Raw genomic sequence first — 24,121 nt, 5'->3', positions numbered from 1 at the left:
AGTGTTAGTTATATGGGTAAAGAAGTAAAGGAAACCAAAGAAGACAATATTCCACTTTCTCTGCCTCAACAATAAATCTTGATTGTTTGAATTTACATTTTCCGCCAGAAACAGCGAAAAATTTCAAAATAAAAAAATATAAAAGCCCAACACTGTTGGAAATGGCAAACCAGTGTCTTTAAAGTTAATAAACCAAAGAGTTTTGAAGGCAGTAAAATATGATCGTATATATTTATAATTTTAAATTAAATTCCTGTTCCTTAATCAAACCACTTTTCTTTGTATCTATACAGGCACATTAAATATAAACTTAGCATAGTTATCCGGAAATGTAACACAGTTATTTTCATGTACAAAAATACCTTTTAAGTTTACAAATTGAAAAAATTTAAAATAAATATTGCCAAATTGGAAATACTCGTAAAGAACTATGCAGTTAAAAAATTTCTAGTAAAATTTATATTTTTCTTTTTTATTGAAGCGGTGATTTAAAAGAGGTGATTATAATATTATTGTCAGAAAACTTAGGAAACATTACATGTGTGTGTATTTGGTATTGTTTAGTAAAATTGGCACTGCATTCTGTTCGTCCGTCTGTGTCTTTATTTACGAAACTTCAACACCCTTTAAAATAGAAAAATGAAAATTCTGTCAACATGAATTGTTTGTAATTGGCATTCTTTGGTAATATAATTAAGCGAAAGCAAAGGCAGTTTTTAGTTTCTATAAATACAGAGAAGGGTCACATTTTTTCTATGTGTGATATACAATACACAGATTCGTAATAAAGTACGTCAGTGGACTGAATTATTCAAAGCAATTTACATACCGTGCATGGAACTAACCACATATAACGATTTATTACCATTTATTTAAAACGGAAATTTTGCATCACATAGGGTGATATTAAGAACATGAAATTTTACGTATTTTTTATTTATTAGTCTATTCGGTTTGTAATTGAATAGAGTTGGGTCAAACCAATGTTTTGTAGTGTAGAACTTTTCCCTTCAACAAGTGAAAATACTGCTTTTAAAAACATTTTATGTTTACCTACCACGCTACTCAAATCATTTTCATTCATATTCGAAACTATTTTTAGGATTGCATATACTTAGGATGAACGATTTATGCAGTCTTTGGAATAAAGCAAAAATTAATTTAAAGAGGGGTTAACATAATGCTCGATTTTAAGGGTTAATTGCGTGAGTTAAGGAGAAGAATTATATTTTTTAATGGCATGGAATTTACCGTTACCTTTCTGCGTTCATAAAAATTTTAAAAAGCTTGCGACTTCGCAAATATAAGGTGCCAAATATTCAAATTTCAAGATGCGATAACTTGAGAGATGATGGAGGTGTGAAAAAATTTTCTTCAAACGAAATAAACTATTTATTAGTGTCTAAAAGCTGTTAATTTTTCAAACTTTTACAATTTGTAGTCTAGAAGACAACGACATCAAAAATTTTGAAAAAAAAGATTTCAGGTAACAGTAAATTTTAACGGCCATTTTGTTTTTTAAAGTTTAACTATAGTATGCTGGTATAGGAGAAGCAAGCCACTGCTTTCCTTCGTTTGCAAAATTTGAAAAATGCCGCAGTAAAACCGCAATAAATAGTTTAAAAGTGGGATTGTGAGGTTTTGGCGGGGTATAAAATGTAGAAGGGTGAGAGATAGTTAAAAATTTTGTTCTACGGAAATAAGTTTCTAGTAAAAATCTATGTACATAAATAATTTCAACTTTCTATTCTCAATGGTGTAGCTGTAGAGGTTTTGTAGACATCTAAATGGTCGGACGGACAGAATGAAACTCATAAGCACTTTTTTTCAAAAATTTTTTGGAAAAGTGCTAATAAAAATGCTCTTTTTTACTCATATACATAAGTAACTAGGGCTTAATCTTAACAATTTAATTTTTTAATAATATTTTTTAATATTTCAATTTTATAATAGTTTAATTTTATATTATTTATTTGTTTATTCTTCAGGAAGGATGAGGAATAAAAATTCGAAACGTCCGTGTTAGAAAATCACTAAACTGCTTTTAATACTTATATATTGAAGAACTCAAATTATTTTTCATATAACTTTATTTGAAAGCTTGATTTCTCTTCTATCGAAAGGAATATTAAACTTCAATAAAATAAAAAAAACAAAAGGGAATGCTTGTTTTTGCTCTTTCAAGAACCATTCCGTATATTATTTTTATAATAGAAAAAAATATATTTTTAAATAAATCGAGTTCTTTAGGAATTATAGAACCTTACTTGACAAAAGTATTATTTTTTAACAAAAATTTTTGTTGAAGTGAAATGTGCTTTTTTACATAATCATAGAGTTGATTAGACTCCATTTTTACTTCTTTATTCCGCCCTCATATATTCTTCTCTAGATATCAAACTTTTTTCTTTTGGTTTCCTTTTCTGTTTCTGTGGAAAAATAAAACTGAAATTGAATCTAACATGTAAATATCCTTTGAACAATTAAAAATTTTTACAAAAGAAAATACATGCGTCTCACATATCATAATTTTTTCTTAATGAAAGTTAATAAAAACCCAAAAAAAAAAGAAGAATATAAAAAAGAACGGCAGCTCCATTGAATAAAAAAAAAGTATGTATATATTTTGTTTCCCTTTTCATAGGGTTTTTTCATACCTTCAGTTTTTATTGACGAAGATTAAAAAAGAAAAGAAATTTTTCCAAAGACAGTAATATTTTTCTTTCTTCTTCCTTTGTTTTTCTTTCATTTTTTTGAAAAACAATGAGGGTTTAACAACACCTAGGCAGGTGGTTTCTTTTAATTCAATGTAATCGTTTTCATTATGTAGAACACACACATGGTATATGGTATGTAAAAGCAACCACATACATGCTCTTATACGTATGTGCATGCATAAATGTTCACGTAAATTGTGTACATGAAAGCACATATACATACATATATATAGATCAATTTTCAATCAAGCGCCTTCAATTTTTAAATGAGTTTCAACTTTTCATTTCAATTTATTTATTTATTTAATTTTTTTTTTCATTTTCCTTTATTTCTCCATTATTTCAATCCTCTTCTTTTGAAGTGTGTTACTTTGTTTCTGTTTGTTTTTTGGCAAATTATACACATGTATATTGTTTTTATTGGTCTTAATTTCAAGTTACACGTGAGAGCAATAAACTTTTAAGAAAAAAAGAAATATTTTTTTTTCGATTTTCCTAGGAAAAAGATTAATTAAAATTTTAAAAACATAAAAAATTTTAGAGAGTTGAAATTGTATGTACCTATGTATGTATATTAAATGCGATTTTTTTGTTAATATAACTAGCATGTGTTGTCAAACACAGCCTCTAATTTTATTAATGTACAACGTAAAAGTATATTTGAAATTTATTATGGTAGCTATTTAAATTCTGTTAAAAGTGTTTGTATAAAATATGTTGTTTTAGAAAATATGACAGCTAAGTCACATCAAAATTTAGACAAAAATTAAAAATTAATTTGCAAATGAATTCCACGAACTAAAATTATAACGCATATAAGTGCATTGCTCACAAAAACTATCTTTAATAATTGAAAAATTGGAAAGTGAAAAATTGTTTTCCAAGTAAATAAGGTTTAAAGTTAATATTTCATAAATAGCTTCAGAACCAAATTTCAGAAAACATAAATTAATTTCAAATGACTTGAATTCGAAATAAAAACGTATCTTGTATTGAATTATTGTTTTCAACCCATATTGATAAGAGAACATATTTTGATAAAAGAAAGACGCCATTTTTATTTAATAATTATAATAATTTCATTTCAAGATTTAAATACCTCATCTGTTAAAAATTTCTATGCAGATTTAAAATTTGTTAACTTACTATTTCTAACACTACCATGTTTAATATTATAAAAGAAGATTATTTTCTATGTTATAAGCTATTAAACTATGAAACAGCTTGAAGCTATTAACGTGCATACCGTCTATTTGTATTTTTTTGTCAAATTCAACCAAAAAATGCCTTCATAGTCTATATTACCGCGACTCATAAAAAATCTCTTTAAGAAAGAAATCTCTTAAGAAAATTTGATTAAATTTAATGAGAAAAATAATAAACAAAAACAAATTTTTTGGAGGGTGACAAGAAGACACAACCCTCCTATATTTTCTTTTCCATAACATCATTAAGTAAAAGTGCTATTCTATTATATTTTTGTTTAAATATAATTTACTCCCCTTCATAACTTTGGAAATGATGTTAGATTTTGGGGTCATCGAAATCATTAATCAATTTGTAAATTCTCCACGTCTCTTAACCTGTTTCTCTTTCTCAAACCAACATGTTATCATTTTTAACAACGAAAGATGTTTCAAATAATTTTTTTTTTTCGTTTGTTTTGCTTGTTTTTTTTTTCTTAAGTTGTCTTTCTTTTAAATCTGTCAAGTCCAATTGATTTTGATGAAGGCGTTTTCTTTTTCTTTTCTTAATATTTTCTTTTTATTTCTGGTGCAAATCTTTGGTTTACTCCTCCTTAGACATGGACATCACATCAGTCAGTAAAGAGAGTTTATATCATTAAATACTGTTGGATTTTTCTCTATAGTTTTTTATAATATGTTTTTCTTGTATTTGGTTCTACATTTTTTTTTTAATTTTTGATATTATACGGTGTTTATGATAATGGAAATTTTTGGAAAATGAAAATAATCTCATGAGACGAACTTTTTTATTTACTTTTTTTTTAAATAGAATTTTACAATTTATACTATCTATATAGAAATTTCAAAATCAGATAAAACCGTTGTCTAGTTAAAAAAATTATTTCTTTGTAAGTTACACATTTTAATTTTTTGTATTTTTCTTTCAAATTTAAAAGAATAATCACTTCAAATGCTTAGTAATTACCTTTTATGTCTATATTTCTGAAGAAGAATATCCAACAAAATTTCGCTATTGATATACTAAATTTAATACAAGTCCATGCATACGCATAGACAATTAAAAATAATTTTTTTTTTTAATTAAAAAGTTAGAGGTTTCTTTCGAAAAGTTCTAAAAAACAGTTTCAGGGCAAACTAAAAAACAAATAAGCGCATATTACAATTATAAAGAAATTAAAATATAATTAAGAAAACAAATTTTAACTTCTTCATGCCACCAGTTATCTATAAGCATATCTACATACATATATACTTCACGACTAGTGTGCTTCCAGGATATTATGTGATTCTTATTTTAAAAAAAAAAGAAAAATTAAAAGTTGCTGACATTTTTCGTTTTGTCAGGTAATTAGGACGAAATTTGTAATTTGAAGAGGGCAAAAAAAAATTGAAAATTTAAATTACCGTTTAATCAAAAGATCTCCTTTAACTTTGGATGTTCTCCCCTTTTTACGTGTGACTACGTGTGTGATACATATTTTAAGAATTTAAAAAATATTTTGTGACAAATTATTATTGAGTTATTACCTTGAGTATAACAAAAACTTTTTATGAATAGAAATAAAATTATAAATAAATAATAGTACAGGCTTTTAGTTTAAGCATAAACTTATATCTAAACTAAGCGTACTTAAAAACGGTACTATAGCAATATAACAACTCATTAAATGTCATTAAAATTCTACGAATATTGTAGATAAACGTTTTGTTACAGTACAAATAATATAAATTTCAACATTGCCTGCTATATCAGCACCATTGCTATTGAGTATTTTAAATACTCTAAGGAATAGTGCTCCATATACGAGAAGAAACCAATTACAATTCGCTCGATCAGTCCAAGATATACAACTCACTCTTATTTCAAAGTGTCCCAAAGAATTTTTGGCAAACTTTTCAAAAATAACTTCTTCTGAATGGAAAATTTATAAACCTAAAAATATTAATATTTCTTTACATGGAAAATTGTCAATGTGGAGTCAAAATTAGATTAATTATTGCAATTGTTCGAATGCAGACAAAAATTTGACTCTCTATCAGTATCCGTAAAACTTCTTAACGCAACCTAAAGCCGGAACTTTTTCGTAATCAGGTTTCAATATAGCGGAACTCTGCATTTTACTTGATTTTAATTTCATAGTTATAGATAAATTTTTAAAAGGACTGGGTGGGTCATTATAAAGTTTCACAAATCATTATAAAAAATGTAGCGATAATGGTTATAGAAAGACTTCTTCTTGTAGTAAATATTGATTCTGCATTTTTCACATATAACTCTGGATTATTTTATTATAAAAAAATTTTTGCAGAATTTTTCATTTTTCCATAATATTTGAATATTTACGATAATGGCTAAATTATTACGATATTCAAATTACAAAACCAACAATGATTATTGTACAATGTAGCTTCACAAATTTCAATGCCTATTGAATTATTTTTAATTTTAATTTTAATGAAATCCTTTAAAAATATTTAAAGAATATAAAATAAAATTTGGAAAATGGCACATGTTTACAATCTTATTGTTGAACGTATTCCTATGGGATATGAAAATTAAAAAAGAAAAAATTTTGAATTTAATTCTTATGTAAATACCATAAAATTCTTCATTATTTTTTTTTTTCAATTTTAACAAAAAATATTAAAATTTATTTCAAAAGAAATCTTTTCAACTCTTTTTATGAAATTTTTGAAAATTATCACAATTTTCCAAAAAAAAAACAAATTCTTCATCATAAATTGAATTCATCACATCTATGTATGTGATCATGTGTTTGGATTCGCACATCTATAATGTTTCAATAAAATATTTATGTATGTACATAAAAATGATAAAAGGTTTAAGAATTATAAATATTATTGTGACAAGTTCTGATGAAAAACATACACAAATGAAATATGAACATGATTTATCATGCCACATGAAAAATACAATTGACAATTTTGTACACTTAAAGAATGAATCTTATTATAAAATATGCATAAGTACAGGTGTGATGATTTAATTTTGTAAAGGATATTTTAGAAAGTTTTTTTCTATATTAAAGAATTTTCTTAAAATTAAAATTTATTAAAAATATAGTAGATACGAGTACCTATGTTCGTGATTTTGTTTTATTCAAGTATTGTTAAAAGGTTTTGAATGTATTTTTTAATGCTTGCTGATTATTGAGTTTTGCATTATTAAAAATACCATAGTACCAGTACATGCTAAAGGAAAATTTTACGAAAATTGGAATTTTTTTTTATATAATTCATTTACATAAAAAAAGTATCTTATTATTCTGTGTTAAATTAACTAAGATTTGATTAAAAATTTACGACCAACTTCTCCTTATTGACATGGGTCCATCTACACTAATTAGTGGTAAGTAAATTTTATAAACTCGTTGTAAAGCTTGTTTTGTGTTTCCGATTAGATAATTTTCTATTGGTTTCGATTCTTAATTTGCCCTTATCAAAATTTTGATTTTGTGGTCAAAAATTTAAGTTTTCGGTTGCAAAAAAATTTCATTCTCTTAAGAGAAGTTGTGAATATGGGTAAATTTTGCAATCTTAAATCTGAGTCTAATTATCTGAGATTAATAATATCTGAGGTACGTTGTAAATTCTGTGGTTATTTGTTCCTTGAAATACTATGTATTTTTATCATTCCATTAAAAATATAACATTAATTTTTTTTACACTAAAAACTTACAATTCTTGCATACTCCTTATTGACGTGTTTGCTGTTCAAAATCACTTTTCTTTTCAACAAATCGTTTTCTTTAAGAATTTTGTTCCTTATTCATTCCAAAATGGATTCATAATAATAAGGAATACATCTGAAATAAAATATTAGAAATGAATTTTAATAAAATAATTGCTAATAGTCTATTTTAAAATGAATTAAAAAGTAAAAATAATTAAACGATAAAAATCCAGAAATAATTAAAAAACAATTGTTTATGTATGTTTCTTTAAATGTTATTTTTCAAGTTTTAAAAAAAAAACACCGGCCTCTTCTAAATCAAACCTAATTAATTTAGAACAGACCATGTAATTACTTAATAAACATATTGCCATGTTTTCTACTTTTCTTCAAAATTTAAAAAAAAAAAATAATAAGCAAATGAAAAATCCAAAACATTGTTATATAAAAGTCCTTTTTCCTTTTAATTTTTAATTAAAGTGAAGCCAATGCCCACTTAAGATCTTCGTTCACTTGATTTCGTTTTTTATGTTTCTGATTTTTTTGCTCTTTAGATATAAATGGTCAATTGATTTTTTTTAATTACTGAAATTTTATTTTTGGTATCTTTGTTTTTTTATTTTTTTTTTCATTCTGATCTTTGTCTTTTGTTGTGCTTTCTTTAGAAAATCAAGAAAGTATAAATTTTAAAAAGTTTATTATTGTACATTACTTTGTTTTCAGAGTGATTTATCTACTCTAGAACTTTTAAAATACCATGAAAGTCATATAAAGTAGTTGTTTTGTTAACTTTATTCTTCATGGAAAGCTAATAAACATAGAAAACGAACAAAATATTTATAAGGATACTATTTAATTTAACATATGAATGGAATTTTCATTCAACATGGAAAATGGCCCAAAGATATTGTTCATTCGAAATGAATTGTTAATTTGGAATAAAATTCTTGCATAGTAAAAAATCGTGCTTTTAGAATAGTGTTTTCATTTCGAATATTTAACTGAAATTCTTCTCTGGATGCTGAATCAAGTACCGAAATACATAAAAAAATAAGAATTTCAACCTAATGCACAAAGAACGCTTTACCTGTTTACATGAAAATATTAGCTTTTAATTTTTAGTGTGATTTAATAAAATATAAAATTTAAAAATATAAAAAGAATTTAATTTCAAATTTTCGATGTATGTATAAGAGTAAGCAATTTCTGTGGTAATAAAGAAAATCTGACTTTTTCCATTAAGTTCCTCATGAATAATTTTTGAAAATTTTGAAAAATGTAGCTATTAGAATGAAAACAAATCAATTCTATAATCTAAAAAATCAGAACATGATTTGATTCGGGTAGTATCAAGGCATTTGTCTAAATATTGTCTAAGGTATATAATTTTGTTTATAGAAAAACGCATCTGGAAAAGATAAACAGTAAGAAGCAAATATTAAGACTTCGAAAACATTTGTACTTAACTTGAAAACAACATGAATGAAAACTGAAAAAGCCTGTAGAATCTAAGGGTTCGAGAGATTGAGAATAAACACTATTGATTCTAAATTTAAGTTATACTTATTCAATAATAAAAAATTTCAAGAAATCTACAACTAAAATCTGTTTTAGTTATGAGTTCCTTAAAATGTTTCACTTTTAATTTAAATTTGAAAAACCATTACATACCATAACATAAAAAAAGAAAGAATAATTGTTCTTTTAAAAGAGAAAATTAATAGAATCATCAAATATTCTTTTCTATTTTATCGAAACTACATAATATACATACGTACATAAATAAATCAAGTTGTGGATTCAGAAATTATTGCATGAATTTAAATATTAAAGCAAATCATTGATAGGGTCATTATTATTAACCCATATTGAACATAAAAAGATATTTTCAATCAATCAAAATATAAACGACAATAAACTTAATAGAAATTTTGTTTCTTTTTTTTTCAAACATTAAGATTATTATTTATTATATTGCAATTCATCATCTTAACGCCTTAAAAATATACGAGGTATTGAAAATGATATGTGAAAGGGTTTCAATTTCATAAAACCAAAAATTTTCAATTCAAAATTTGATAAAACATTTTTGATCTATTCAATTTTAAATAATATGCACATATACTTTTGAGATTTCAAAATGATTTTTAAAAAAATAATGTGAATTTCACTATGACATAATTTTTAAAACATGATCAAGTGATGAGTTGATAACTCCTATGTATTCATTTCAGGTTAATGTAAAAGTTTCTTATTTTCATTATTATAGATTAAATAGAAAATATAATTTATAGCTGCACCAATATTAGCAGTATATGCAGAAAAGAAGTGATGGGAATGAAATTATCGGCTCGATCTCTTCAAGTTTATAACAATATCAATGAATTTCTTTGCCTCCTATTATTGCAACTTATATAAAGATTCTCTAATTAAATACCATTTTTTCCAACATAAGTCTATGATTTCTTTTATTATGAAAATTAGCAACGAAAACACTGGAGACTGGAAAAAAGAGAGCAGTAATAAGTGAACTTATTAATACTGAAAATAGATAAGAGAAAAAGCACTACAAATGAAACGAAAATATCATCCTCTTTGAATATCTCTTATTTATGGGTTTGATTCTCTGTGATGTGAACTAAAAATTCTGCATTTCAAACAAAAGGTTTAGCGCGTAAGTTAATCAGTTTAAGCGATTGAATAGTTTTAAAGACACGCTTTTCTGACGCAACACATACAATGTCCATGATATTGAAATAATTTTGATAATTTTTAAACATTCCAAAGCAAACTTACTATTATAAAGAAGCAAGTTAATAATACTTGCAAAAAAGTATTTTAGAACTGAACAGAAAACTACTCAGCTTTTAACCCATGATACATACATCAATTATATTTTCTTTTTATGTTCTTATCTTAATTTTTTTTTGAAAATGTTTCTTATATTTGACCATTTTGATTCTCATAAATTTTTGCATAAAAAATATTTTTCAGATTAATAGTAATTTCTGTATACTTTTGCTGTTGGGAAAATTGCAATAATGCAAAATGAATAACGCAAAAAAAATTTTTTTTTGTAAAAATTTAAGGGTGTAGTAAATTTTTTAAAGGATTGCTATCTCATTGCAGTATATCACAATAAAATGAGAAGTCATACATATTTCCTAAAGTGTTTTTTCTAACCGATAAAATATAATCCAAAAGACGTTTGATTTTATACAGCAGTAGATTCTCAAATTACCAAGAGCTATGTGTGTTGTAAATTATTATCTACATTTGTTGTTTTTACTGACATATTTCATTTCAATGAAGTTGTTCATATATAAAATTAGTTAAAAAAATTTTAAAAAATTCCATTCAGATTTCATATAGGAAAGATAAGAAACGTTCTACAGAATTACAAACAGTAGAATGTTAATCCAACAATTTTATAATGAACGAGGAAAAATACCCGTACCGTAATGTGATACCCGTACGAATTTGCTATCCTGTGTGCGAAATATGACTTTAAGTTGTCGTACCGTACCACCATATTAATTTTTGCGAAATTTCAGAACTGTTATGATTCTCAATACTTTCTAAGATATGGCCAAACTTTCTAAGATATGATTGAAGTTGTATGGCAGCTACCAGAAAGAGCCGCCCAATTTCAACGAATTTTACCAAACACATTGGCCCTATACTAATATATTTACTTGCATGAAATTTCAATATAACAGCTTTTATAGTTTCTGAGATATAGCCAAATAAATTATGAAGTCGTATGGCAGCTCCCCGAACCAGTACCTCGATCATATCCAATTTAAATAGAGTTCTGGCATTTACTATCACTTGGGAAAATTTGGTGAACTTAGCTCAATTAGTTTTTAAGTTATCGTCGGTACAGGACGGACGGACAGACAAAGCTAAATCGACTCAGAATTCGACGCTGATCAAAGACATATACTTGATTCTATATCTGATATACATATACTTGATTCCATATCGACGCTGATCAAAAACATATACTTGATACTATATCTAAGACCATTATTTCTTAGCGTTACAAACGGTGAAGCACATTTAATATACTCTTCGAATATACGTTCGTATGGGTATAAAAATAGTATTTAACATTCCTGAAAAACATTTAAAAACTAAAAATCAGCGCCTAGACCCGTAAATTTGAATTAAATACTCACTTTTACACTAACTACTGAAATTTTCTATAAATTTTGAATAATGACAACCTAACTGTACAATATTATTAAAATACGGAGGTTGATCTTAAATGTTTATAAAAGCTATTAAGCCTTTTAGGTAGCTTATGCACATGTTCATCAAATTAGTTCACATATGCGGGAGATATTCTAACATAGGGGAGCTCAAAATTGAAGATGTTGAGATGTTGGAAAATAAACAAATATTTATATAAGTTTTATTTAATGAAAAATCTTCTCTAATTAAAGAGTGAACTAATAGAGTGTTCAAATGTATTTACGTTTTTAATAAATATTTTATCACTCTCAAAGTTACCGCTATCAAAATTTTAGTTTCTGTAAAAAAGATTATTTTCTTTTGCAAATTCATTCGCATAAAACCAGATTACATGGTTAAAATTCATAAACAAAGAGAATAAAAAAGAGAATAAAAGGTCGCCGACTAAATACAAAAACTCTGAGCTTAACTTAAAACTTTATTTAAGTCAATTTAAACACAAAAAAGGAAAATTGTTAAAAAGTAGCTCTCCGCACCCTTCTCCTAACCATTTTTTTTTTACAATCATTTATTTTGATGTTAAAAATTAAAAAGGATATTTTTAAAATAGGCGCTTCTGTACATTTTCCTTTCATTTTACTTAAAAAAAAAAAGAAAAAAAAGAAAAGTGAGATAAAGGAAAGAAAGTGGTATAAAAACATTAAATAAAAAGAGCAAATCATTAAAAAAGAACCCCATTATCCTATTGTTAGGGCTTTAGACAAATATTTAGCATATTGAACTTAATTTTGAATCAAAAATACCAAAAGAAAAAAATGTAAATTTTTTGTTGCTTAAATCGATATCCAGGATATTAAGTTTATTAAAACAATTTTTTGACCCAAGAAACATTTCTCTCCTTATTAGCGTTATTACAAGTTGCTATAACATTTTGCTAGCGATATTTTTATACAACTTTGACTGTATGCTGCAGGGTTATTTTAAAGTTTTTTTTTTGTTCCAGATTCTTAAAAGAATCAAATGGCAAATTATTTTCTTAGTTTTGAATTTTTGCTTTTAAAACTACTTTCACTCTATTGTATAAGACCTCCTGGAACTACGTTGTTATCGATAATTTATTCGCCCCCTTAATTTGGTAAATTTCGGTAACTTGTCAGTTAAAAATTATTAAATCGGTTTTTATCAAATTATACAATGTAACAAAATATGATTTCTGAAATATGCCACTTAGGTTGTCCGTTTCGTAATAATAATTTTGATAATACAAGCTCCTTTTTTTGATTCTTTTTTATTTTATATTTTTATAGACATTAATTGGGTCGTTTCAAAAACACCTTTTTTTCTACCTTTGCCGCAAATCAAAACCTGTATAACAGATCAAGAAAAAAAAACAAAAAACAATGCTAATTTAAATTGAAGAAAGCAAAAAATGGAAGAAAATAATTTTTCTTTTATTTTTTTAAAAAAATTCAAAAGAAGAAAAAAGGTTTTGTTGTTTTCTTTTCCTTTTTTCATATAGGCAAGCCTGAAATTAAGTTCAAGCAGTACAAGGGAATAAAAAATTTAATCGAAGAAAGGATTTCTTCATAATATTCCAAAGCACTAAAATAAAAATAGGAAAAATTATATAAAAATGATGAGAGAAGAGCATGAAAAAAAAAATAAACTATACAGTAGCTTACTGCACAGATTTTTATGCATTAACACCAATCACGGCAAATATCTTTAACAGAGGATCAAATCTTCTGCACGTCATTGGAAAATTTTTTCCTGAGTCAATTTTTAAAATTACTATAAAAGGAATTGTTGTAAAATCTGACCATAATGTGCATCATGGAATAATAAGAAGAGCAACAATTTTATTTTAGTTTTAAGTATAGTTATAAGTTCGAAGTCAAACAAGGTTTTTTCCCATTTTTCCTTAAAATTGCATATTTCTCAATTAAATAAATGCCAAAATATGTATAAAACATTAAAAATATCTTAGTTGTAAAGACTTTAAAACAGCCTAAACTCTATAAAAACAATAACCAACTATTTTAAGACAAAAATTTGTATATTACTGGAAGATTATAAATAAATAAATAAAAATAAGAAGAGCGGAGCCATTAATTTGCTAGCATGTTGAAGTCATATTGACTGAGTTATGTTAAAAATGAAAACAGTAAATACTTACTCTAAAATTATTTGAATTCGTTAAAATTTGAGTAAAGCCGAATATGACATTAGTGCTATTACTCACCAACACTAAAAATCAAAATGGTATGACAGGTGAAAAGCATTAGCCGTACTGAATATTACAACAGCGTGAATGATTCAATTTAAAATAAGAGGAACACCGTGTCTTCGAATTTCAAATGAGTGGAAATGAGAATAATGTGACCAATAGTTTTAGCGTAAATGCTCACATTTCCAAATGAAATTAAATATTCATTAATTTTTTGGCAGTTTTATAACCTGTACTATTTTTACTTCTTATGCTTCATGATTGCGGTACATTTAAATAGTGACATAAATTTACGTAGTGATATTAAATTAGTAATTAAATTTTTAATTATAGATATTGATAGAAAATTAGGAAAATTAATTAAATTCTGAGAAAATTACCAAAATTTAAGAAATTGTTTTGCAACAATAATTCGAACCAAATTATTATCGAAACGAATGATAAGTTTAAAATGACAAACTGCTTCCAAATGTCAAAGTTATTAACTGAATCAAAAATAATAAAAAAAACATAAAAAAGTAAATATAGAAAATAATCGGAATAAAAAAATAAACTAAAATAATATTCTCAAATGAAAAAGAATAAAAATAAAATAATGAAGAAAAAACAATTTTATCCTAGCGACCGGAAAGGTTAATTTCTTATTCAAAAGAATAAAAAATTTAAGTAAGAAGTTCAAAAAAATAAAATAAAAAAATCCTTGTTATTTTTTTATAACTTTTTTTTTGTTTTTTTTTTCTTTTTTTAACAAATTGTATACAAAAATACTGAAGTTCCCATGCATAGAATAATCAAACAACTAAAATATTATAATCGGCTTTTTCGATATTTTTTTTTAAATCAGACATTAATTTGGCATTGCCCTAGTAACAATTCTCTAAATATTTTATTTTTTAAATAAAATTTATTTTAAGTCAAATATGAAAGTAATTTAAATTTTTCTTAGATGTCAATAGCAAAAAAGCTTAACACGACAATAACCTGCTTTTTAAACTTCTTGTATTTCACGAACATATTAAGTAAGTGGAAACGTGCCGTGTATTACATACATATGTAATAAGTTATGGAATTACTTATTACATATGTATGTAATGCATATGTAATAAGCAATCATATTAAGTAAATTGTATACAAAATTTTAATGAATTAGGTGTAAATTTTATGGGAAGAAGAATAGCATCGAAATTATGACGGCCGATTTAAGATTCGAATTGCATACTTACCTTATGCATTTGTACCGAATTCAGAACTTATTTCATATATAAAATGGTGTTGATTTTCAAACCGTTTACATTGTTAATATAATTTCTGTAATTTTTAAATGGTGGCGAAGAAATCATGTTTTCGACAAAACTAAAAGCAAAATAATAAAATTTTACATTCAGAATTTCAAACCAAAAACTTCAAAATACTCCATTATTTTTTGAGAGGCTATTTGACCGGAGTTTCATACGTACACAATTTTTTTTCATTTTCTTTTATTCTCTTGCTTTAACTTTTGTTGCATTGATCAACTTCGGCGCGAAACCGAACGAATGTGAAGTTTGAAATTATTTATGTGCCGAAAAACGATTTTCAACCAATGCTGTATTTGTGCAGATACTTTTAGATTATATTAAATTTTTAAATCGTTTTGGCATAGTAACATCGCCAAATCTAGGATATTTTTATAAGAATCTTAATTGATTCTGCATTTTATGATAATTATGTATTCATAGGTTTATTAGAATAATTGTTAGAGTTTCAGAATTTATTTCAAAATTTATCACAATATTTCTTTTTTGTGCCCAACTTTTCTATCTTATTCTTATTACATTTATCTGGCCAAGATAAAAATAAGTAAAAAATTCTTCTGAATTTGCATGTAAAACTGAAATATCTACATTTAATATATGCAAATCTCCAAACATACAAATACATTGTATTTACTATTTTCTTTCTCATTTAACGGGAAAACTTTGGATATAAAATGAAAAAAAAAAAAATAATAGCAAAACATCAGAAAATCAAAGTGATGAGAAAACCCTTTTTTGTTCTAAATTTTTTTTTTGTGTTTTTGATTTTAGATGATTGTTTCTAAAAAAAAGGACAGAAAAAAAAAGAAAATAGGAAAATAAAAAATTTTACCCAAATTCTCACAAATTTTTCCACTTTTCACTCCTTTACAATAAATTGGTTTTTTTCTTTTATCATTTTTTTATTTTGTTTTTCTTGTTTTTTTTTATTTTTCGTTATAATAATGAAACTTGATATTTTTAGTTAAGATGAAATCAAGACTTTAATGAAAAAACGAAAAGGATAAGGACGAAGGAAAAAACACCCTTAATACAATGGTTTTATTCAAAAGTTACAAATATTCACCAATCCTGTGCAACTTCAAAGTCGCGTAATTTATACATTAGTACCGGCTGGGAAAACTTTATCAATTTGGATTTTTTTCTAAAATTTTTCACCTAAACTAAAAGAAATATTCTTTAAAACCTAAGCAAAAAGAACATTTCGTCGGCAATTTCTTCATGCCTCTGTAGCTCAGTTGGTAGAGCGTCCGCCTAGAAAGCGGTAGATCACTGGTTCGAGTCCAGTTTTAGGAGAAAAATTTTTTAATGAATTTTTCTGCCTTTAACTCGTTCCTTTGATTACGTCATCCATCTGTTCTGCAGTTGCATGAAGAAATTTCCATTGAATATAACTATTCTAAAAGAATTGTTATATTTAAAATTCCTCCGCCATAGAAAATTTTTTGTAATTTTTAATTTGGCCCATGATCGTTTAATAGTTTCACATACCTGACTTACACAGAAGATACTTTCATGTATGAAAAGAAGAATTTTGCTTAGATATTAAACAAGTAAAAAAAAATAGCGTAAGAAAATTCGGTTGAGATTTTCATCAATTAAATGGATTGATCCAGTACTTAAAAGGAAAACTTTTCTTTATGCGAAAAAAAATGGAATGGTAAATAAAAAAAAGCTTTAGATTTTAAAATTTAAATTTTTGTAGTTATCTTGAGGTGTGGCTTTTGTGGTAACAGTTTCTCACATATAAAGATAACGGTATTCTGAGAGATTAAAAAAATGTCCTTTTTCTTTACTTACCTTGTTTTCTGCCTGGTATTTGTACAACTAAAAACTTTAGTGTGAATTTTTAAACGAATTTCCTTAAACTCAATGAAAAATCGATATTTTACCAATGATAGAAAGTTCAATGTCAGATTTGCCATTGTCAGATTTTTTTTTTCACAACGAGATTCCGTTCAGAATAATTCTTCAGTTCATTTTTTTTTTTTAAGAATTACAAATCAGTTGTCAAATTCGACAATTCGAAATCGACAAAAATCTAACGTGAAAGCCTATAACATGATGTTTCTATCCTAAATTAAATACCTTGCAGTTCTTATTAATTTTCTTACATATAGAACTTTCATCTGCAATATAATACTATATATAACAGAAAGCGGCTTAGATTTACGACCAACTCTTAATATTAAGGCAAATTATTAGGAAAACAAAATATAAAAAATTTTTTTAAAAAACAAACTCTTATTAAACAGCGCATTAGAATATTAACAAAATTAAGAAATAAAATAAATTTTTTAAATTCCTTTGAATTTTACATGAAAATAAAATTGCTATTAAAACATTATGTGTCTGTGTATGTATACTGACTTACTCTACAATAAAATTAAAAAATGATAGAATAAATCACCTCAGGTAAACACTTTTATATGCCGCCCCATTTTATTATGTGTTATTTTATATGGTTAGCATAAAATAGAGTAAAAATAAAATAGATATTGTTAATATTTTTTCATGTACCTTAAAAGTTAAGGTCTTTTCTCCTTCTTAATCAATGAAAATAATGACCAGGAACAATATACGCTGTACAATAACATCGCAGATAATACAGGAATTTTAATATTTCCGCGAATGTATTTTTCTTTTACACTCTAGTATAGCTAGCTAACGAAAAACTTTTAACTATTTTACATATACGGGCAATTATTTGACTTTATTTAACATGTAAAGTATCTTTTCTTTTTTCTTCATTTTTGAATAAAAGTTATAATAAAGGAAATAACATACTTGTCGGTAATTATTTTCTAATTTATAAACATAAACAAATAGCTTGGTAGAAATACTTGAACGAAAATATTTTAAAACTATTTTTAAAACTATGTTTCCTCAGATTTAAAATGATATACACTGAGAAATATTTAACATGAAATTTGAAAGCGATTCTAAGAAAGTAAGAGATCAGAAATCTGAAACCGATCCTTATCAAAAATCTTATTAAAAATAATATTTCTTAAATTTGTAAATTTTGTAATACAATGACCAAAAAATTCTTTGAGAACGTTGGAAGCCGTAATAGAAATGTCTGAATTTCTTATTTTTATTTTTAAAAATATTCAGGCTTTTTGAAAATAAAATGTACAGCAGAAAAAGGTTTTTGTATTTCAGGATTTTAATAACAGGTCAAAAATTCAATTAATAATATTTCTACAATTTTCAAATATTAAAAATTTGAAGTTGAATGTATATTCTCAACACAATAAAGCAAAAATTGTACATTTATCATTCGGTATTAGGACAAGGTACTGCAATATTTCCGGCACTGTAACGAAATTAACGCAGTGACTTGTTAACCGAATGAGGTAGTTTCTATTTTGACAAATAATCAAAGATATGCAAAAACATATTTTTGAAAAATTTGTTTCCCTGCTTTTTCTATGTGCATTAAAATATAATGGCTAATACTTAAAGCTATAATTTCAAAAACATAACAAAAATTAAATAAAAAAAAATGGGAAAATATCAAAAGAAAATGCAACATGAAAAGAATGCATCACCGGATATTCTAATATAAAAGAAACATTAAAAATAAAATCTAAAAAATAAGTTGAGAAAAAAAATTGCAACCGGACAAAATTCTTTTTGCACCCCATTAACACACATACTTTTATTTTATTTTTTAATTTTTTTTTAATTTAAATAATATCAAAAGAAAAGTAAAAATTACTAAACCTTTTTGTTAAATGCAGAATACAATAAAACGCCGCTTATTACAGTTATACAACAACTTTCAAAAATAAAAAATAATTTTTTTCTATAAGAAAATAAAAATTGTAATCAGTATGACCGACAAATTTTTTTTTTAAAATTGCAAAGATTTTATGCTTGTAATTTATCGTACGTTCAATTTAAAAGAGAAATTGATTATGCAATTTATTAGGCAAGAAGATAGAAAGGCTAAGTGGAAATCCTGAGGTTTTGTATTCCAAAGGAATTCAAAAACCGTGTAGCATTCGCTGTGAAAAAGTAAAGCTTTAAACATAATTTTAAGAAAGATATCACAAATATTAATACCTAATTTTATGATTTTTATTTTTCCAATATATTATTTATTGACTGCAGAGACCTGCTGCATTGTATGTTCTCCTGTGCTCCATCAGAAGCAATTTTTTTAATTTATAAAAAATTGCATACTTTTAGGTGTAATTTGATTTTATTTGAATTGAAATAAAGCTATTAAAATATACAAAAATGCGGTATAATTTTTATGGTTTTATAAAATAGATATGGCAGCATTGAATATTTTCGGATGAAATCAAGTTCCTAATTATCAATTTCAATGATATGAGTTTTGTTTTCCTTATAACTTCAATATTCTCGAAAAATATAAACAAAATATTAACTTCAATTTAATATGCACGTTTCATTTAAATGTAAGTGTAAAAGTATTAAAAAAATGGGGGATAATAATGAATATAAATAAAGGTAAAATAGCAGGAACACAGAAAATTGTTACAATTTTTCTTCAATTCTAGTACCTAGATGTTTTGCATATTTTTTTCTCTTTTTATTATTTTATTTGTAATTTTATGTAAAAATTTTTTCTTTTCGATTTTATTTTTGAAAAAAAAAATTTTGCAATTCGAACCCTCCCCATTAGTTTTATTTTGTTTTTTTTTTTTTTACTATTATATTTTTTGAATATTTTCTATTTTAATTCTACTTTTTTAACTTTGTTGTAAATATGTTGATAACTAACATACAAAATGTTAGAATGTTATTTTATGTTATTATAAGAAATTCCATATTATGTTACATATAATTTTCAACCGCCATGTTTTATGCTAATGGAGGTCATTAAATTAAATCATTGTATTGTCCTGTTTCGTTTGATGTTCAACTTATATGCTGCACTTAAAATATTTTTTTTTCTGAAATTTTGTTTTTTTATTTATTTTTTGTTGGAATAAAATGTTGAATGATTTGCTTCATTTTTTTTACGCTTTCCAAACAGATTTGTTAGTTTAACTCTTTTCATTTTTTCTTTTCAGCATAATAAATGCTATATTTTTGTTAAACAAAAAAAGAAACTACAGGTCACTTTAAAAATATGATATTAAAAATATAATTAGAAGTTATATTACATATAAGGTAAGTGTTTGTAATGTCATTTACTGCTTCTAAAAGAGAACACATAAACAAAAATGAAAATATGATTCAAATGTTAAAAAGTACCTAGTTTCTATTTTTAAAACTTAAATTTTACATTTACGTAGCGAGGTAGCAATATTTAGAAGTTTTGTTAAAATTGTACTTATCGGGACATTTTTAATTCGTAGTAATAACATGTTGTATATTTTGAAACAATCTTATCAAATTAATGGCCTTTTGAATTTTTGTAATAAATTGTTATTACTATTGTCAATTAATTATTGCATTAATTATTGTTAAATTATTTTATAATTTAAATAAGCATATAGCTATCAAAGGAAATTCCTGTTTCTTAAATAAAATCCTCGTAAACCCACTTCGAAACACTTTCCAAAATTGTTAGGACGTTTTTTGGTTTAAACGGTATATTTACTCTACAGTAGATCTAGTAGTCTGAAATAATATATTCAACATAGTAAATTTGTATTTCGCCTATTGTACTCCTGAACAACTATTTTTAAAAAAGCTATATACATATATTTTTTAAATTCACTTGTATTTTATTGGTCATTTTATACAAAATAAAAGGAAAACTGTTCACACTTAATACAATACATTAAAGAAGCGTGATGTGTTTTTTTTTTACGGTTTTTTCCCCCAGAAATAATGGTATAAAACACGGTTTTTTCGTTGTATAACCATAAGTATATGAAATTTTTTTATTCACAACATAAAAAAAACCTGTTATTAGATATTTTAATATCATAATAATAGTTTTCATTTCTGACTAAATGCACAATTTTGTAACACTTGTTTTTATACATTTCGAATAAATTAATTTTTATTATACCACTTCAAAATAAAATTCATTTTTTATAATAAAAATGTTATAAATATTGCTGTTGACGTAACGAGATTTTACTTAAAGCAATAATTCTATATACAAAAGCGTTATTATTTTATACAAGAGAATATTTGACATAAGCGCAGAGGTAAACTTCGTGAAATGCAATTTTGAATATTGAAGAATGAAATTTGAAAAATATATCAAATTTATTATTTTATTTTACCATTAAAACAAATGTATTTTATTGCAATAATATAGTGAACAGCGTAAAATATACAGCGCATATGGAAAATATATGAGTTTATACATGGAAAATATTATGGAAAGCATTTACTTTTAACGTTTCCTTTTTAGAACTTACACTTAATAATATCCAAAATTAATAGGTTGTAAATTACTACGAAATGCGGTAATTTCTTTAAAAATTTTGACTCTTTTCTATAACAATAAATTTTAATGACGCGAGGGGTAACAAAATGAATCATTTAAACTTACGTTATATTGTAAATAAGAATAATATATTATAATACGGCTATGCAATTGTATTTGAATACAAAACGCTTTAATTACTGCAACACAAAAACTATTAATGCAGTTAAATGCAAATTTTTGTCAAACTAATATTTGGAGGTATAAATTATTACCATGCATTAAACTATAGTTTCAAAATAAAACTTTTTAAATCATATTTAGACAATTTCAGTTTTCAGTTTACATTAAAATTTTGTTATACTATTGAGAATTTACAAATTTGTGGCATAGAAAATGTCCCGCATTGTGGCAGCCAATATTCCGCATAAATTGCCACCATTCTAATTTTGTCGTCCTGAGACATGACAAAAGTTTACATTTGTTGTTATTAATTCAATTTCAAATTACAGTGGAATCCGCTTATAGTCCCTACTGTTTATAGTCATAATTCGGTTACAGTCAACAATTTCGTTGTCAATATCTTTCTTATTATATTTTCATGTATTTTCATTTGTTTATAGTCACAAACGTTTATAGCCACATACGGTTATTGGATCGTATTTTTTGTGAACCATATTGCTTAATTCATATATTTGACGTCGCTTATAGTCACATACTCTGAACGCCTTTTTTTTTTAAAGCGGTAAGTAGTTTTACTACCTACTTTACGGCAAATAGTTTAATTACAATATTTGTTGCAAATAGGTTTTTTATTTATGTACATAATCATATAAGTACTTAATTTAAAATTAAATTTAAAAAAAAAATAAAGTTTTGAGTTTTATTTATAAATTTTTTTTTTCTACTGACGCTTATAGGCATATGATGCTTATAGTCACACATTTTTATGAAATTTTTTGTGTGATTATAAGCGGACTCCACTGTATTTATTTATGGGCCTAACTATATTTACTTCCGAAATTATATAGAAACTACTGTTTCTTAGAATAGTAGGCTTTGTATTAAGAATAATCGATTAAAATATAAAAAATATTTAGTTTTGGTAAGGCATTAAGGTTTGGCAAACAGAAGGTAAATAATAATGTTTGAACAAACGGAGAGAAAAAACCGAATTTAGTTATTTGTATTAAAGTTATTTGAATTCTTAACAGATTCATTAAAATGTCCACTGGTTCACATATGTACATGAAGAATAAATATTATTTCTAATTCAAATTGTCATCACATCACGAAACTGTCACGTAAAATCCATTCATTCTCGTCTTAATAAAATTGTATGTATTTTACAACTTTTTATTTTCCAGTTATAATTCAATTAATATGAAAAGTACAATATAGGACACGACACACTTCAATATTTTTTAACACGTGACCATCATAGGTCAATATTCAAATTATGTGGTCAATTATTCACGAAGTACAGAAAAAGTCATCTTGCCAATTTGAGAAATATGTTTTTATTAAAGCAAAAAATTTAAAATTCAGAAATTTTTTTCGTTTTTTTATTGGTTGCCATTTTTCTAAATAATAATGAAATTTTTTCATATTTGCAAGTGCACTTACAAAATTCTCAATAATAAAGTAAAAAATTCAAAACAAAAAAAAAGGATAATTTACTTTTTTTTTACCTATAAATTTTTTTTTATAATATTTTTATTAACCTTTTTTATTCCAAATTGATGAAATGAATATTAAAAAAAAAAAATTGATGGATTTGAAAAACACTCATTCACACACGTATAATTTTTTTTGTCCATTTCAATAGTCCAAAATTATCCATGTTTTTTTTTTGTTGTGGAAATGTGCGTTTTATTCTCCTTATCCCTTTTTTTTTATTTTAGGATATGCTAAAAAATATTAAAAGAAATTTTTTTCCAAATAACAGTAAATAAAAAGAAAAGAAGGAATCGTGAATTGTATTTTCCATTTTAATATTAGATTTTTTTTTTTCTTTTTATGTTCTTATTCATCAGAAGCTTTTTCTAAAGTGCTCAAATTCTAATATAAAATGGTATAGAACGCATATACGCATTTACATACAATTGAAATGGAAAACATATTTAAAATAAAATTTTTATACAATTTTCCTGTGCATTCTATTTTTGCTTTGATTACATTAAGTTCCCAGAAATTTTTTTTCGGAATATTTTCGAAACTTTATTATTATTTTTTGAACGAAATTGAAGGAAGCACTGAATTTAAGCTACAAACATTTTCTTTTGGATTTTTGAAAATGAATAGATTCATTATTAAAAACTAATTTCCTTTATTTAAAGCCGAAGGTTAGTTTTGAAAGTTAAACTTGATTCAGTATGTGCATTTTTCGGTTAATTCGAGTTACCATTTCTTTAACTCG

Source organism: Condylostylus longicornis, unplaced genomic scaffold (genome assembly GCF_029603195.1).
Source record: "Condylostylus longicornis isolate FDR11 unplaced genomic scaffold, ASM2960319v2 ptg000004l, whole genome shotgun sequence".
NCBI classification, from domain to species: domain Eukaryota; kingdom Metazoa; phylum Arthropoda; class Insecta; order Diptera; family Dolichopodidae; genus Condylostylus; species Condylostylus longicornis.
Note: the sequence above shows the minus strand (reverse complement) of the source record.